The following is a 16,384-nucleotide window of genomic DNA, read 5'->3' as shown; positions in this document are numbered from 1 at the left end:
ATTTGTATACTTGGCTTGCTATTTGAACAATGTGCTTGCATGTGTGTTCTTGGCCTCACAAGCGTTTTGCTCACCCTGTAGATTTGTTTTCCTTAACAGGATTGAACCCGGAGAAGTGTTGAAGAAACCCTCCTAATGTACTTTTGTCTTAGGGTTTCCATTATATTTTGGCTATGCCCTGGGTTTTGGGTTGCACTTTTGGAATTGAAATGTAATATTTGGGTATGATGTATAATTGGGATTTTAAGTTGTATTTTGAACATCCGATGTACGGGATGGATAATAGATGACTATTGTTAAGTTGAACGCTTCCGCATTATTTGTATTTATGTTATTCTTCTTGTGACGTTTAGATTAGTAATAAGCTCGAATGGAATTGCTTGAGTCCTGGCGAGAGCTGGGCAGGCGTCCTACGGATACCCTTTGGTTCGCCTTAGGGAGAAGTGGGGCGTCACAGACGGTATGAGAGGCACCTCCCACCTAGATTGGTATGATACATGCATCCGCTCAAGGCTTATGAGTTAGACATGTTTATGAATAATTATCGATCATATGTATTCCAGTAACAAGTATCACATAATTAAAAGAAAGAGAGGACGAGGGCGTCCCCACGAGTATACACATAAGTCGAGGAGGTTCACTCCACTCGACATCACAACACAAATATGATTTGCAATAGCAACACTTCACCTAATAAACATAACAATGCACTTCACGCAATTCGAATATCAATTCACATAGCACAATTCAATTGTAGCATCACTTAAGGGAGAGCGAGTGCGGTAATGTACACACTCGTCTCAACAATTCCATAATACTCAATTAACAATTAAAGCATTTATCAACAATTCATGTACTTGACACTCACCAAATCACAATAAGGGAGTAAGTGCAAAAGATCTTTAATGATCCGCTTCGGGATTCTCTTCGAGACCTTCTTGATTGCTTGAAGAAAATGACTAACAATCACTCTCACACATTTTCACAAATTCCTTATTAAATAAGGAAGAATGCACACACTCTTTAAAATTCAAGTCAATGTCCTTATAAGAGCTTCACTTTATTGAAAATCAAGATTCAAAAGTGAGGATTTTAAAGTTACAAAAGAAACTCATATTCCCCACGAAATCGGGTTCAAAACAATATACCAATATCAAGATAAGAAGTCAAGTTCCCAAAATTTCATTTTCTAAGAGACAAATTTCAGCTTTCAGCGTCAAAATTAGAAAAAAATCAAATCTTGCACTCAGTAAGTCCAAAATTGGAAAACTTAGTACCGTTGGAAACTAGATTCAAAGTATTAAAAGTTCCTAGAAGACACGTTTCCAAGATTCTAAACAGAAAATATTCAAATTTCAGCTCAAAGTGGCTGATTTGAGCATACAAGACAGTTTCAATCATGTTTTTCAGCAAATTTTGAAAATTCGTCAAAATTCACAGAAAGTGAACTAGCCTTTGAAATTTGTAACACATTATGAGTTCCTAACAAAGTTTCAAACAGTTCAAGCGGGACTAAATTTGGACTTTTGAACATGAAGATATAGCAGTTCAAAGTCGGTATATTTTCACTACTAAACAGTGAATTTCCAGATTTTAAAAGTAAACTTGGGACATCATTTGGATATCGAAGTGGTCTTAGAATAATACCAAATTTAAGACAATTCAACTTCCATATGAGGACTACTCCTCTATCAAATTTCACGTTCAAATTCGTACGGGAAGGTAGTTAAAAAAACTACCAAAATTTAATAAATTCTTAAAGCAAATCTGTCTTCTTGCTTTCTTTTACTTTTCAAACATTTTGCCTAATGAAATCAACTCCAATTCTATCCATTTTTTAAACCAAGGTTCTAGGAACACTTACTAAGCGTTTGACAATCAATGGACATCCAGATTTTCAAAACAAAACGTCCCAAATCAAACCTTACCAATTGGCCATCAAGAAGAAAGGGTTTTCCAGATTTTCAGCTTTGGCATAGTTTATAAATTGAACCATATTTCACTCAATACAACTCGAAATTGAGAATGGTTGGTGGCGTTGGAAACTAGAATCAAACTCTACGTTTCATCAAAGCAAGTCGTTTTCAAAATCAATTCAAAAGTAAGAAAAAATAGAGCCACAATTGTAGCTTCTACCTTCTTTCAGATAGACCATCAAAACAGGACATCAAATTTTGCCGAATCACTACGGCTCATTCATTTCAAACTAGAAAGTGAACTTTATTCCGTTGGAAAGCTACAAATGTCTAGTTTCAAATGCCACAAATGGCACTTGATTTTGACTTTTGTACAGAGAGATATGTGCAATCAAAGGGGCATTGTTCATCTGCCCAGAACACATTTTACAGATTTCTTCAAGTTTCGAAAATTCAAGTTTTGCTCAACCAATTCAAATGATTTTTGGTAGAAACTTTCTACACACAATACACAACATATATCAACCAATTTTTTTCACAGTCCAATAACCAACAAATTTTTGAAATTCAAGCAAGATAAGTACAGGACAGATTCGACCAGTTTTATGCACCAACTTTCCTTCTATTTTCTCTTCATTTTTAACCGTATTCTTTCCATCTAAACACATAACAATCAAAAGCAAGCAATTTACAGCTCCATCCAGCTACCAATAGGCCACCTCAAGACCTCTACCTAAAGATTAAAGTAAAAATTTAAACTCCTCAAGTCCGCTACCTAGATTGATGAGAGAAAAATTATTTGTGCAGCGGAATGAGCAAACAGTTTTGTTTTGTTCTTCTTGCTTGAAGTTGCAATTTGATTCAGGCCTTGATATTTCAAAACAAATAAGTACTTACTTGTTCAAAACGAATATGCGATGCCTGATGTAGATGTTTGCATTCCAGCAATAAGCCTTCCACACGTCAGGCCTCTAGTTCGTCCACACAGACTCAAACTAATAGGTAACAGAATTTTGGAGCTTTGTTTCGGTGGTGAAGAAACAACGATGTTGCTTTCTTCCTTTTTCCAAAACAATCGTGATTGTTTTTCACCCTAGTAGACACCTTGACAACTCTTTGTCAATAAGGCTTATTTATACTGTTGTTTTGATTAGATCAATATCCTGTATCATCTTGATCAAATCATAACAACCAGTTTATATTTTTATTCTTATCTTGATCAAATCAAAAATAGAATACAATTAATATAATTATTTAATTCATGTTTTAGTTTTGATCACATCAAAATATAAACACAATTAATATAATTATATTAACTATTATTTTCATCTTTATAATATTTGAGTCATACTCAAATACCACCTCCAAATTCCATCTAGCTTGGGTTTCAAGATGTGCTAGCATCCTTATCAAAGTCTAAACCCATTCTAATCAAACTTCCCTATTAGTTCAAATCCTTTTGTGTGTGACTATCTAGGTCCATTACCCAGTTGGCAATGTAATAAACGTTAGCCTATTAACATTAGTTAGAACATTTCTAACACTTGAGAAGTTCTCCAAATATACCTCAAGTTAACATAGTTCATGAGTGATGCCTAGCAGCATATCATGACACCCAACCGGTGATGAAAAGATTGGAATCCTTTTATGTGAAACATGACTGCAATTGTTTTGCATAAAAATCCCTCTATTACTATATCCCTATTGAGTTCAGTTTAGTAATAATGTCAAACTCTAAAACTCAATCGTATGACTTAATCTATCAAATTACTTGACTATAAAATTGATCATCTACATGAATCAATTTGTCTTGGCCAAGAACTCCTTTAGTCAAGATTGATAGATTTCATAAGATATCAAACCATTCATGATGGAATAATAGATCCCATTTTGCATAAACACTTGGCTCCATGCATAACTAATTAGAGGTACCATATGCCAATACTCATCCGTGATTAGAACAAGTATTTTCTGCATTGATAGACTTTAACCACCCATGAATGAGCCAACCGTGTCATCTCAGGTCTAAGGATCACATGCACCATTGCAATCAATAATGAATCATTGACATTAATAAGCTAATGATTCATCATTTAAATTAGTCAGTGTTCAAGCCAACTTGTCACACAAGTGCCTCTCATATTTGTTCTAGTATCACATACTTAATGGTATGAGACTCGCCATTCTATTATCATTAATATCTCATATTAATCATAGAAAATAAATATGAGACTAATCTTCCGGATTAAACTTGCCCAATTAATAATCCTATGATTAGGAATGATTTAATATTATTTGTACCAAGTTTTTCCGTCACTCATATTCTCATCACATGAGAATGGAACTTTAACAAATAATAATGGACAACATTCAATCAAATCTAAACCAAGAATAATTGAATCAAGAAGTGCCATTTTATTTTAATCAAGACAATAATTATTAATGCTCTAGGGCATACTGCTAACAGTCTCCCACTTGCACTAGAGCCATTCAATACAATATTTGAGTCCCATCTTCTCAAGATGGTGATCTAACTGTCGTTGTGTCATGGCCTTAGTAAGCGGATCAGCTACGTTATCAGCTGAAGCTATCTTGTGCACGGTGACATCACCTCTTCCGATTATCTCTCGGATAATATGGAAACGATGCTCAATATGTTTGGACTTCTGGTGAGACCTCGGTTCCTTAGCCTGAGCTATTGCACCATTATTGTCACAGTAGAGAGGTACCGGCAATTCAATGGTAGGAACCACTCCTAGTTCTGTGACGAACTTTCTCATCCAAACAGCTTCCCTTGCTGCATTTGATGCAGCAATATACTCAGCTTCCGTAGAAGAATCAGCAGTCGTATCTTGTTTGGAACTTTTCCAACTCACTGCTCCTCCATTACAGAGAAAAATGAACCCAGAGATAGATTTTCTATCATCTACATCTGATTGAAAATCAGAATCTGTAAAACCATCTAGTCTTAAATCACCTCCTCCATAAGTCAAGATCATATCTTTAGTCCTTCTTAAGTACTTAAAGATTGCCTTGACTGCACCCCAGTGTTCTAAACCTGGATTAGACTGAAACCTGCTAGTAACACTAACAGCGTAAGCTATGTCTGGTCTTGTACACAACATTGCATACATTAGACTTCCAATTGCCGAAGCATATGGAATCTTAGCCATTCTTTCTCTATCTTCAGATGTCTGAGGTGACATCTTTTTCGATAGGTGAATGCCATGTCTAGCAGGTAACAGTCCTTTCTTAGATTCAAGCATATTGAATTTTTTCAATATCTTGTTTATATAAAGACTTTGGGATAACCCTATAGTTCTTTTCGCTCTATCTCTATAGATACGAATTCCTAGAATATAGGTCGCTTCTCCCAAATCCTTCATAGAGAAGGTGTTTGATAACCATAATTTTACAGAACTAAGCATCCCTATGTCATTGCCCAATAATAAGATGTCGTCAACATACAAAATTAGGAAAGTGACTGCACTCCCACTGACCTTTTTGTAAACACACGGTTCATCCTCATTTCTAATGAAACCAAACGTTTTGATTGCATCATCAAATCGGATATTCCAATTCCTCGAAGCTTGCTTAAGACCATAGATGGATCTCTTAAGATTGCACACTTTACGTTGCTCACCCTCAGATACAAAACCTTTGGGCTGATCCATATAAACGTTTTCCTCAATGTAACCATTAAGAAAAGCTGTCTTGACGTCCATCTGCCAGATTTCATAGTCAAGGTACGCTGCTATGGCTAATAGAATCCTAATAGATTTGAGCATGGCTACAAGCGAGAAAGTCTCCTCATAGTCAATTCCCTGCCTTTGGCGATACCCTTTCGCCACTAGCCTAGCTTTGAAGGTTTCGACCTTGCCATCAGAACCAATCTTTCTCTTATAGACCCATTTGTTCCCTATAGGTATTATACCTTCGGGTGGCTCCACAAGTTCCCAGACTTGGTTTGTGTACATCGAATCCATTTCAGATTTCATAGCTTCTAGCCATTTTGAGGAATCTATATCAGATATAGCTTCTTCGTAAGTAGTAGGATCATCTGTATGATCAGTGTCTCCATGTATGAATAATTCTTGCATATTCTCATGGAGATACCCGTACCTTTGAGTAGGACGAGACACTCTACTAGATCGTCGAGGCTCTTGTGTTGTGACATTATTATCAATGGACATTGGCTCTTTACCAGGCACATCATTCTTTTCCTGATCATTTTGTTGCTCATGTGAAATTTCATTAAGCTCTATCCTCCTTCCAGCACCACCTTCTTGAATAAATTCTTTTTCAAGAAAGGTAGCATCTCTACTGATGACAACAATTTGTTCATCTGGAAGATAAAATTGATATCCAATACAATCCTTTGGATATCCAACAAAATGACCTTTGACAGATCTTGATTCCAACTTGTCTGTCTTTAGTTTCCTGATATGAGCAGGACAACCAAAAATTTTAACATGATTAAGGCTTGGCTTTCTTCCAGTCCATATCTCATATGGAGTGGTAGGGACGGACTTAGATGGTACTCTATTGAGTATATAACATGCTGTAAGAAGTGCATAATTCCAAAATGAAATAGGGATATCAGTATAGCTCATCATGGAGCGAACCATGTCCATATAGGTACGGTTCCTCCTTTCAGATACGCCATTCAATTGTGGCGTTCTTGGAGGAGTAAGTTGAGAAATAATACCTTGATCTTTAAGGTATTCCCTGAAACCAGTGTCTAAGTATTCACCTCCTCGATCTGATCGGAGAGTTTTAATACTCTTACCAAGCTGATTTTCTACTTCAGCCTTGAACTCTTTGAATTTTTCAAAGCATTCATACTTGTACTTCATTAAGTACACATAACCATACCGAGAGTAATCATCAGTAAAAACTATGAAGTAAATAAATCCACCTCTAGCCACTTTGGTAAATGGCCCACATACATCACTATGTATGATTTCTAGAACATCATTGGCTCTTATACTTTGTCCCACAAAAAGGCAACCGAGTCATTTTGCCTTGAATACAAGGTTCACAAGTTGGATAAGGTTCAGAACCCATGGGTTTGAGTAATCCCATTTTCTCCATCTTTGAAATTCTGTCTCCCGCGATGTGACCCAGTCTAAGATGCCAAAGATGTTTTTGATTGAGGTTAAATTTAGTCACGACGTTTAAATTCTCAAACTTAGTTCCATCTTTATCATCAGACATGTGGTATAAACCATTTTTCTTGTACGCCAAACCAATACAATCATTATTGTAATAAATCCTACAAATATTACCTTTGAATAAAAATTCATATCCCACATCAGTCAAAACCGAAATAGAAATAATATTCGTAAAAGTGTTTGGCAGACATAAAACATTGTTTAGGAATAAAACATGTCCTGAAGATAAAGCTAAAGAAGTAGATCCTATAGCAGTAGCAGCAACTGTTGCTCCATTTCCGACCTTTAGGATCACCTCGTCCTTCCCAAGGACTCTACTTTTGGTTAGTTCTTGCAAAGATGCACAAACATGATATGATGCACCTGAGTCAAGAACCCAAGAAGTAGAATGAGAGCTAACTGTACACAGAGGATTGAGGAAACATGAAATGGTACTACCTTCATTTGTCTTTCCTTTTCCCTTGTCCTTTATCGACTCAAGGTACTTAGGACAATTCCTCTTCCAATGTCCTTCCATTTGGCAGTGGAAACATTTTGCACCAACCTTGAAGTTGCCCTTCTTTTTAGAGACACCTCCTGTAGGCTTAGGATGAGAAGATTTAATTGATTTCTTCTTCTTCTTTTTGGACTCTCCAGAAGAAGAAGCAATCATTAAAGCCGCTTCCTTTCCGTTTCCTTTCATCGTAGACTGAGCAGTAACAAGATGGTTATGAAGTTCTAAAAGCGATACCTCAATCTTGTTCAAGTGAAAATTTACAATGAATTGGGCAAAGGAATCTGGTAGAGACTGCAAAATCAAGTCTGTCTGAATGTTAGCATCCATGGAAAAATCCAAGTTTTCAAGACGCTCAATCATATTGATCATCTTGAGAACATGAACTGACACATCAGCTCCTTCAGTCAGACGAGTTCTAAACAACTCCTTAGATATCTCATATCTGGCAGTTCTGGATTGTTCACCATACAATTCTTGTAGGTGAAGCAAAATATCTTTTGCGGTCCCCATCTTTTCATGTTGCCTTTGCAATTCATTGTTCATAGACGCTAGCATGTAGCACCTAGTTTGCATGTCATCCTCCTCCCACTTTCTAAAAGTGGTTTGTTGCGGCTCAGTCGCCCCTTCAGGCAAGGGATTAGGAACTGGAGTCTCTAAAATATACCCAATTTTTTCGGAATTAAGAACAATTCTTAGATTCCTCAGCCAATCAGTGAAATTGGGCCCAGTGAGTGTATTTTTTTCAAGGATAGTTGAGAGAGGGTTCATGGGTGCCATAATATCCAAATATTAGAAACTGCAGAAGATAATAAAATTGATTAGCAATTATCCTGATAGATCCAATTTGTTTTTGGCCTTTAAAACAAACTGGCCCTCCCACTAAATTTTTCGAATGTCATACTTCCAAAATGATAAACAGAAACCTTATTGAAAAGATCTCTAGTGGGAGATGGGATTCTTATAAAATATTTAATATACCTCAGGTGATTCCTATATTGGTATAATAATATTTTGTAAGTGACAACTCTTTGTCAATACATCTCATGTATACCCCAACCGAGACTTGGCTCCTAATACTTAAGACCTCAGGCGTATCCAATCTTGGCCCATCATATTAGTTAAATTAAATCCACTAGACAGTAGGCAAGATAATATCTCATATCAATTACCTCAGGTGTTTCCTATCTTGATAATTAATATATTATCCTACCCACAACATCACATGCTTTATAAAATCTACAAGAATATCCCTTACAAATTTATACTATCCCTATGTGTCCATAGCCAATAGTACAAATTGTAAAATATTCTTTAGATCTTAATCCAGTGGAAAGCCATGATACAATATCAAAAACAGGTGAATTTTCTTTCATTAATAATAATAATAAAATTTTCCATTCTTAAAGAATTCTAGGTCCTATTTGAATTCTCACTTTTTAGGAAATTTTTTGGTGAATATTCTTTTGAAATATTTTCAAGAGATAATTTCATAAACCTCTCTCAAGGTTTCTGACAATTTCACTTAAATACTCTCAAATGTTGAAAATTACATTGATGACCTTTTTCATGTGAATGTAACCAATTGTCACCATTAGAAGTATCCAAATGACCAAATCACCTCAAATAGTTGTGGCCAACATTATTCCAAAATTAAGAAAAAAGAAATTGATTGCAAGAATATTTTTTTCTGCTTCTAATGCCAAAATAGCTTAGTGGTATAAAAGTTTCAGGCGCCAAGAAGCAACTGCAGCATCATTATTATCAAAAAAAAAAACCAAAAACTTGCTTTTGCAAGAGAAAAGCCAAGGAACCAAAGCATCTGCTATTCGTGATCCTTCATTCGATGAAGGAGCTAGATGTTAAGGTGCCTAATATGTATCTATTTGGGCTCCATCAAATCACTACAGGTAAAAGATCAAAACTTGCACTGGTTTGTTGAACCTAGTTAGAAGTTTTCTATGTATAGATTGCTTGTAAAAGTAGTCCAAAGAGATGATCTTGACTTGTAGCTGTTGATTGTTTATTGGACTGAATCTAAGGTTATGTCTGCTGTTGACTAATTATTTGTTTATGGTAAAATAGTGTAAATCTTTTGATATGTTTGATGATGATCTAATGCACTTTGGTGAGATTTTAGTAGAAATAAAGATGATTGATGATTGATTAAGGACTTAGCCAACTTAAATCCATGAGTTATTCATGTCTTATATTAGAAACTTGTTGCAATGGAGATTAGGCTGAGAACCATGATAGAAACTTGGTCTTTAATTATGATGGTTAAGGCACATTTTAGTAGATGTTATATCTCTCTCTCTAGACAAAAAGTTCTCCTACTCTTAGTGTAGGTATTTTAGCTCCTTATTCCTTCGTAGGGTAGAATGTTCAATTAAGCAATTAGCTTCTAGTAAATTCCATAGTACTTTCAAGCTTCATATCTCTCATCTTGGATTTGTTCATGCTCTACATTTCTTATGGAAAAGGAAATCATTACCTAGCTTGCAGAGTTCTCTTTACAGGATGAGGAAAATATTCCAATAGATTTTGAAGAGTGTGATGTTTGGGAAGCAATCGAGGAGTGCAAAAGAAGTTGTTATGGCAGGTTCTATGCCAACAAGGAAATCGATTTTAAAGGTCTTCGATGGGCAATGACGAGGGCATGGAAGAGCGAAAAGATACAAATAAGAAAACTACATGATCAAATTTTGCAGATTTTCGTCCCCACGGAGGAGGAAGCAAATAGAATCATGGATCAAAGCCCATGGTGCTTTGATAAAGACTTATTGATTGTCAAGCTCTGGAGATATGGTGAGGCCATTAAAGTTGAAGACTTTTACCATACTCCATTCTGGGTACATATAAAGGGTCTACCTTTGGAATGTTATACACAGGATATGGTGCAAAAGATTGGGAAAAATTTCTCAGGATGCTCTGTCATTCAAATTAGGGAAAATTTGGACAATGGTGGGAGGTTTTTCTGCATGAGAGCCACTGTCAATATCCTAAAACCTCAAGGCATACCATAGTACTAAGAGGGCCGGATGATAAACACATATATGCATTGCTGCGGTATGAGAAATTACCCATTATGTATTTTAATTGCAGTATTATTGGTCATATAGCAAAGAAGTGTACTGCAATGGAAATGGGCCAAGAAGATGCACAAAATTTTCAATATGGAATTTGGTTAAATGCTAAATTTTCCAGAACCACCATTTTGCAGACTATAGAGATGCCATGTGATAGCATGAGGAAGATGATGGAATTCGAAAACAAGGGGCAGGAATCAGAGTGCCAAATAGGAGTGAATTCCCATAAGGAGACATCTTTCAGAAGTGAAAATGCAGAAAAAAGAATGATAGTCGTGGCATCTTTTGAGCCAGGTAACGATTTCCAAAGGACATCAGAGAAAGCGGCAAATAGTAGCGGTAGGATTTGCTCACATGCAGGTGAAACAAGGATTTTGAAACATTAAATACTTTCACAATAGAGGGCAAGTGGATAAAAATATCAACGTTGAGGGAGAAGGGATTCCAACAAATGGGCTTTCTTTAATCCCCAACGAATGCAGCCCAACATATTTAGACCAAAAGCAGCACAATAAATAGAGACAAATAAATGGCCTTCTATTGGGCCAGGGGATGAAGGAAGGTGAGGCTAGCTCTATACAAAATTCAAGCCAAGCCTTATTAGTTGGTGCAAGTAACTTAGAGGATTTGACAGAGGCCCAAACAATAATTGGGAAGAACCAGGAAAGCTCTTTAGCTCCTGTTAATACAAATAGCCTATTGGAAACTTGTGACGACCCCACTTCTCCCAATGGCGAACCCAAGGGTATCGGCGGGCCGTCTGCCTAACTCGCGCCAGGACTCAAAACTTAAAACAATATGTCGCGCCCCACTTTTGAAATTAGTGGTGTGTGAGTAGTGTGTGTAGTGTGTGTGAACGAGTGTAGAAATGAAAGAAAAGACCGTGGGATTGTGAAATGCGACGGCTTTGGTCAAGTAAAGTTCAAAAGGGTTTTTTTTTTGTATAAAAAATGGAGTCGCCACTTGGTATAGAGTTAGGGTGTACCAAGTCACCCAAAAATGGTTTTTGTATTTTGAACGAAAAAGTAAACAAACCCTTTTAAAACTTTTAGGTCTACGTAACCAAAGAAAGGGATCGGGGGTCACATTTGATAAGGGAGAAGGCAAAGGCAAAGCCTAAGGCACTCCCTTACCCTAGCCAAAGCTAGTTGCGTGACTTAGCCTCACGATTCCTAATTTTTCTACCCAAAGTATGTATCGCGTGTTGGATATGACTATATGAATGCAAAAACCTAGACCTAGAGGGACATGGGGGAAATTTCTCTTCAAAGGTTGAGTGGTGCCAATCACATTAATTGTGAAGCCCAATAATGATCCTTTGGAGAGGTCACACATAATTCTAAATGACGTAAAAATGAGTGGAATGCATGCCATGTGAAAATGTGAGTTTGTGTGAAGTGAGAAAAGTAATAAAAATAATAGGATGTAAGTGGAAGTGTGCAAATGTATTTACAAGGTAAGGTGTGCAAATGTATTTACAAGGTAGCGTGCTAAGGCTATTTTGTAGCCAAACTCGCTCGTTTCCCTTATCGAAAGGGGACTCTCAAGCAAATGTATCCTATAACTAGCATGAATATGCAAAACCTAAAGTGAGAGGGAAGGGATTAGAGGGGCATGCCAAATGATAGAAAAACTAGGAAAAATGCGTGAAATGAAGTGAAGCACGCAAATATGCCCCTACGAAAGGGGAATGGCCTATTGGGTCTAGCATTGGACTAGCCCTTTCTATAAATGAGCCACAACTAGCGTTGGACTAGTGTGGTGACGTACATTCATCCATCACATTCATCCATGGCTATAGAAAGCAAGTAGACATGCCAAACGCTCATAAACACATAGCACATAACACTTAGCATGCTCGATGTGACGACCCCACTTCCCCCAAGGGCGAACCCAAGGGTATCGGCGGCCCGCCTGCCTAGCTCGCGCCAGGACTCAAAACTTTAAACAATCAAAGCCAGAAAATTCAAAAGAGTACTATATACAACCCCAAAAGAGTTATAATTACATTCCCCAAAAGTATCGAGTCAAACCACCAAAACAAAAACAAACATCCTAACTGTCCAACTATTACAAACAAACTTAACTACACTAGTGTAAGAGCCAAAATCCCCGCGTCGGCCCCTGCTAAGGAAAACAAAAGGAATGGGGTAAGCTAAAAGCTTAGTAAGTAAACAGGGGCGAAAGCATAAGTTCACGTAGCAACAATTACACAATAAGAGTAAAGCAAAAGCAGAAAAGAACAACATCATATAATAAGGATACGGGTGGCTCCAAAGCCAAGTCATGTGCCATGCATGATCTCCTGCCGACACTCCGTCGACCACAAATAATAGTCCGTAGAACTTCACTTGTACACCCACCGACACCTTATCACCCTCACTGGCCAGTCACCTCACAAACTTGCCCGGGCGAACGAAATCACAAACTTGAGCTTGAGTCACAAGCTCGGGTCACAAACTTGGTCACCTTCTCGGTGAACCGGATTCACAAAATTGGTTCATAACATGAACCTACAAACTTGGTGACCTCAGACTAAGTTGGACTGCCTTCGACCAAGCCCTAACCGGCTCGAATAGTCCAACCAGGTCAAGAGTTCGCCCCAAACTCACAAACTTCACAAAATTATTCAAAATCACAAACTTTGCAAACTTCACAAACTTTATTCGAAAGTCGCCCCGAGCCACAAGCTCAAGGGTTTTGGTTCCAAAAGGTTCATATACATATGCCAAGTACAATTATACATCCAAATTAGGGTTTAGGTCGAGTGCGATAAAGTACACCCTCGCCTAAGTGCCCTTTTCACATATCTCAAACACATAGCAAAGAAAACACACCAAACTGGCCTGAAAACTTACCCAGAAACTGAAATAGCAAAAGTACGAAGTCGGATCGAAATGAACAGCTAGTAGTGGGCCCCACCAGTTCCGCCCAGCTCACCACCGTCTGAAATAGAAGATTGTGTCACATAATATCGCAAACGACTACTATCGTGCCTAAAACAAGCAAAACGGCAAAAACGGCACGCGCGCACGTAAATATGACGAACGGAAACGGAGACGGCCGTTAGCGGAAACGGCAGATTTGACACTCGTTTCTAGTTTACCCATAAGTTGAGCTACAAACATCAGATTAAGGCGTATGAGATGCCATATCGAAGCTTAAAGGATGAACAACAACTGTTATGAAGACATCCAGAACTGAAACTGGAGGCTTTAGTCCCAAATGAACCAAACACAATCACTTATGAAATCTGGCCAATGCACAAATAGTCAGTTTTGAGTGCAAACTGTTTTCTATGCTACACATGGTCAAAAGAGCTGAAAATTGGCAGTTAGATAGTTCATTCCAAATGGAACAACTTTCATGAAGGTCGGCAATCCAAATTCGGAACGGAAATTGGTCATCAGGACCAAAACAGATTTCTGGTCATTTTCACTGGCAGGCCTTGTTTGCTCGGCTATATCTCAGGTTTTATAAATCCGATTCATGAAATTCCAAGGGCGTTAGAAAGCTCTGATATAGGGCTATAAGTTTGGTGTTTTGGTCGGAAGCCCAAACAGCTTGTAACTCAGTCAAATGTGAAGCCAAAGTTCCAGCCATAACTTTCCAAAAACGTACCAGAATCACAAACCGTATTTGACCTCAATATGCGGTAATGGCACCAAATTCACTACGGTTATCGGACGGGGGTGTAAGACCCACCGTTTCGAAGCTAAGAAACAGGAGTACAACAATGTAGAAGGCCACTCAGTCCAAATCCTAGTACAACTAGGTCAAATATGCAAAATACAAATCCAGAATTACCAAAACAGGTTTGCAAATCACATAAAACTGTAATGACTATAACTTAGTCTATACAAGTCCAAATGCCAAAATTCCAAAGGCATAGGGTAGCTAAGACGTCCAGCTACATTTCATCAGAAGACACCAACATCCAAATCCAAACCAATTCCAGTCAAAATGGACAATTACCAGTACAGTTTTCGCATTCTGTCCAAAGCAGAACAGCTACAGTAATTTCGTCATATCTCATTCTACATCAATCCAAATGACCTGAAATTTTACAGGCACCTCAAACACATCAATACCTACAACTTTCATGTTTTGAGCAAAGTCAAATTCGGCCTCTAACCCTATGATCCAAAACCGGACAGAATTGGGGTTTTATGAACCCTAACTTTTCATTTTCCAATCCAAATCCATAATTGGTTGCATTTATCCACAATTCACACCCACTAGTGTCATTATAGTCCATTACCATTCATCATACAAGGCCACAACATCCCATTCATATTAAACCAGAAAAATTCCCAATAAAATAAAAACTTCACCAAAACTCTTCAAATCAAGAAATAAATCATATATTCCATCACTCAAGCCACCATTAAGCAAAAAAAAACCATCATTAAGTATAGGGAAAAGGTTGAAGCATCACTCACCTAATAACAAGAGAGAGGAAGATGATGGACACCTTAGCTCTTCCAAAAAGCTTCAATAAACCAACCAATATCACCAAAAGGAAAGATTGTATGGAGTAAAACTAACTTAAACTCTTGATTTGGTGGATTTTGGTCCAATTGGAAGCTTGAAAGTTGAAGAATTTCCTTCTTCTTTGAGAGAGAAAGGGCCGGCCAACACAAGGAAGAAAATGGTGATTTTTGAGCAATTTTTGGATATTTAATCTTTTGGTCAAAAAAGTCAAGAAAATGAATAGTGTGAGAACCCGTAAAACCCTAATTATTTTCCTAGGGTTTATTTCCCCTTAATTGCATGTTTTCTGCATTTTCTGGCGTAGAAATATTTTCTTAGTGAATTTTATGAGTAATTATTGTTTTTAGATGGTTTTTCTAGTATTGGAGAGTTTTTGGAAAATTAAGAGTGTATAATGGACGTGGGACCCACTAGTGCGAAAAGTTCGAAAAAATTCGGCCAATAAGGTTAAGTTTTGGATACTGGAGTTAATTTATCGGGTGTTAAGAGATAAGTAGAGGATGTTATTTGGATTGGTATGAGGGGGAAACAAAGAGATAGAGATTCATTTATGAAGTGACAAGTGTCACCATTTGATTGGTTGGACACTATTCACTTTTTGACTTTTTTTACCAAGTGATTAAATATCTTAAAATTTCACAAAAATCACCATTTCTTCTCTCTCATGGCCGAACCTCTTGCAAGGAAAAGGAAGAAAACTTCTCCAAGTTTCAAGCTTCAAACTAGCTCAAATCTTCCAAGAAAATTACTTAAACTAGTTTCTACTCCATAAATTCCCTCTAGTTGGTGCTAGTAAGTGATTTGGTGAAATTTTTTGGAGAAGCTAAGGTGTCCACAATCCCTCTCTCTCTTGATTTCTTGGTAAGTGTTGCTTGAACACCCTACTACCTCTAATAATGGTTATATGATGCTTAGAAGTGGCTTGAGTGTTTGAAAATGTGATTTATCTCTTGATTTGGCTTGTTTTGGTGAAGTTTTTATTTTATTGGGAATTTTTCTGGTTTAATATGATCTTGATGTTGGGGGCTTGTATGATGAATTGTAATGGTTGGAAATGACTCTAGTGAGTGTGAATTGTGGTTAAATGCAATCAATTTTGGATTTGGTGTGAAAAATGGAAAGTTAGGGTTCATAAAATCCCAATTCTGTCCGGTTTTAGATCACTGGGTTAGAGGCCGAATTAGACTTTGCTTAAAACATGAAAGTTGTAGGTATTGA

The sequence above is a fragment of the Coffea arabica genome, chromosome 4c (genome assembly GCF_036785885.1).
Source record: "Coffea arabica cultivar ET-39 chromosome 4c, Coffea Arabica ET-39 HiFi, whole genome shotgun sequence".
NCBI classification, from domain to species: Eukaryota; Viridiplantae; Streptophyta; class Magnoliopsida; order Gentianales; family Rubiaceae; genus Coffea; species Coffea arabica.
The sequence above is the reverse complement of the archived record's forward strand: the minus strand, read 5'-3'. Positions refer to the sequence as shown.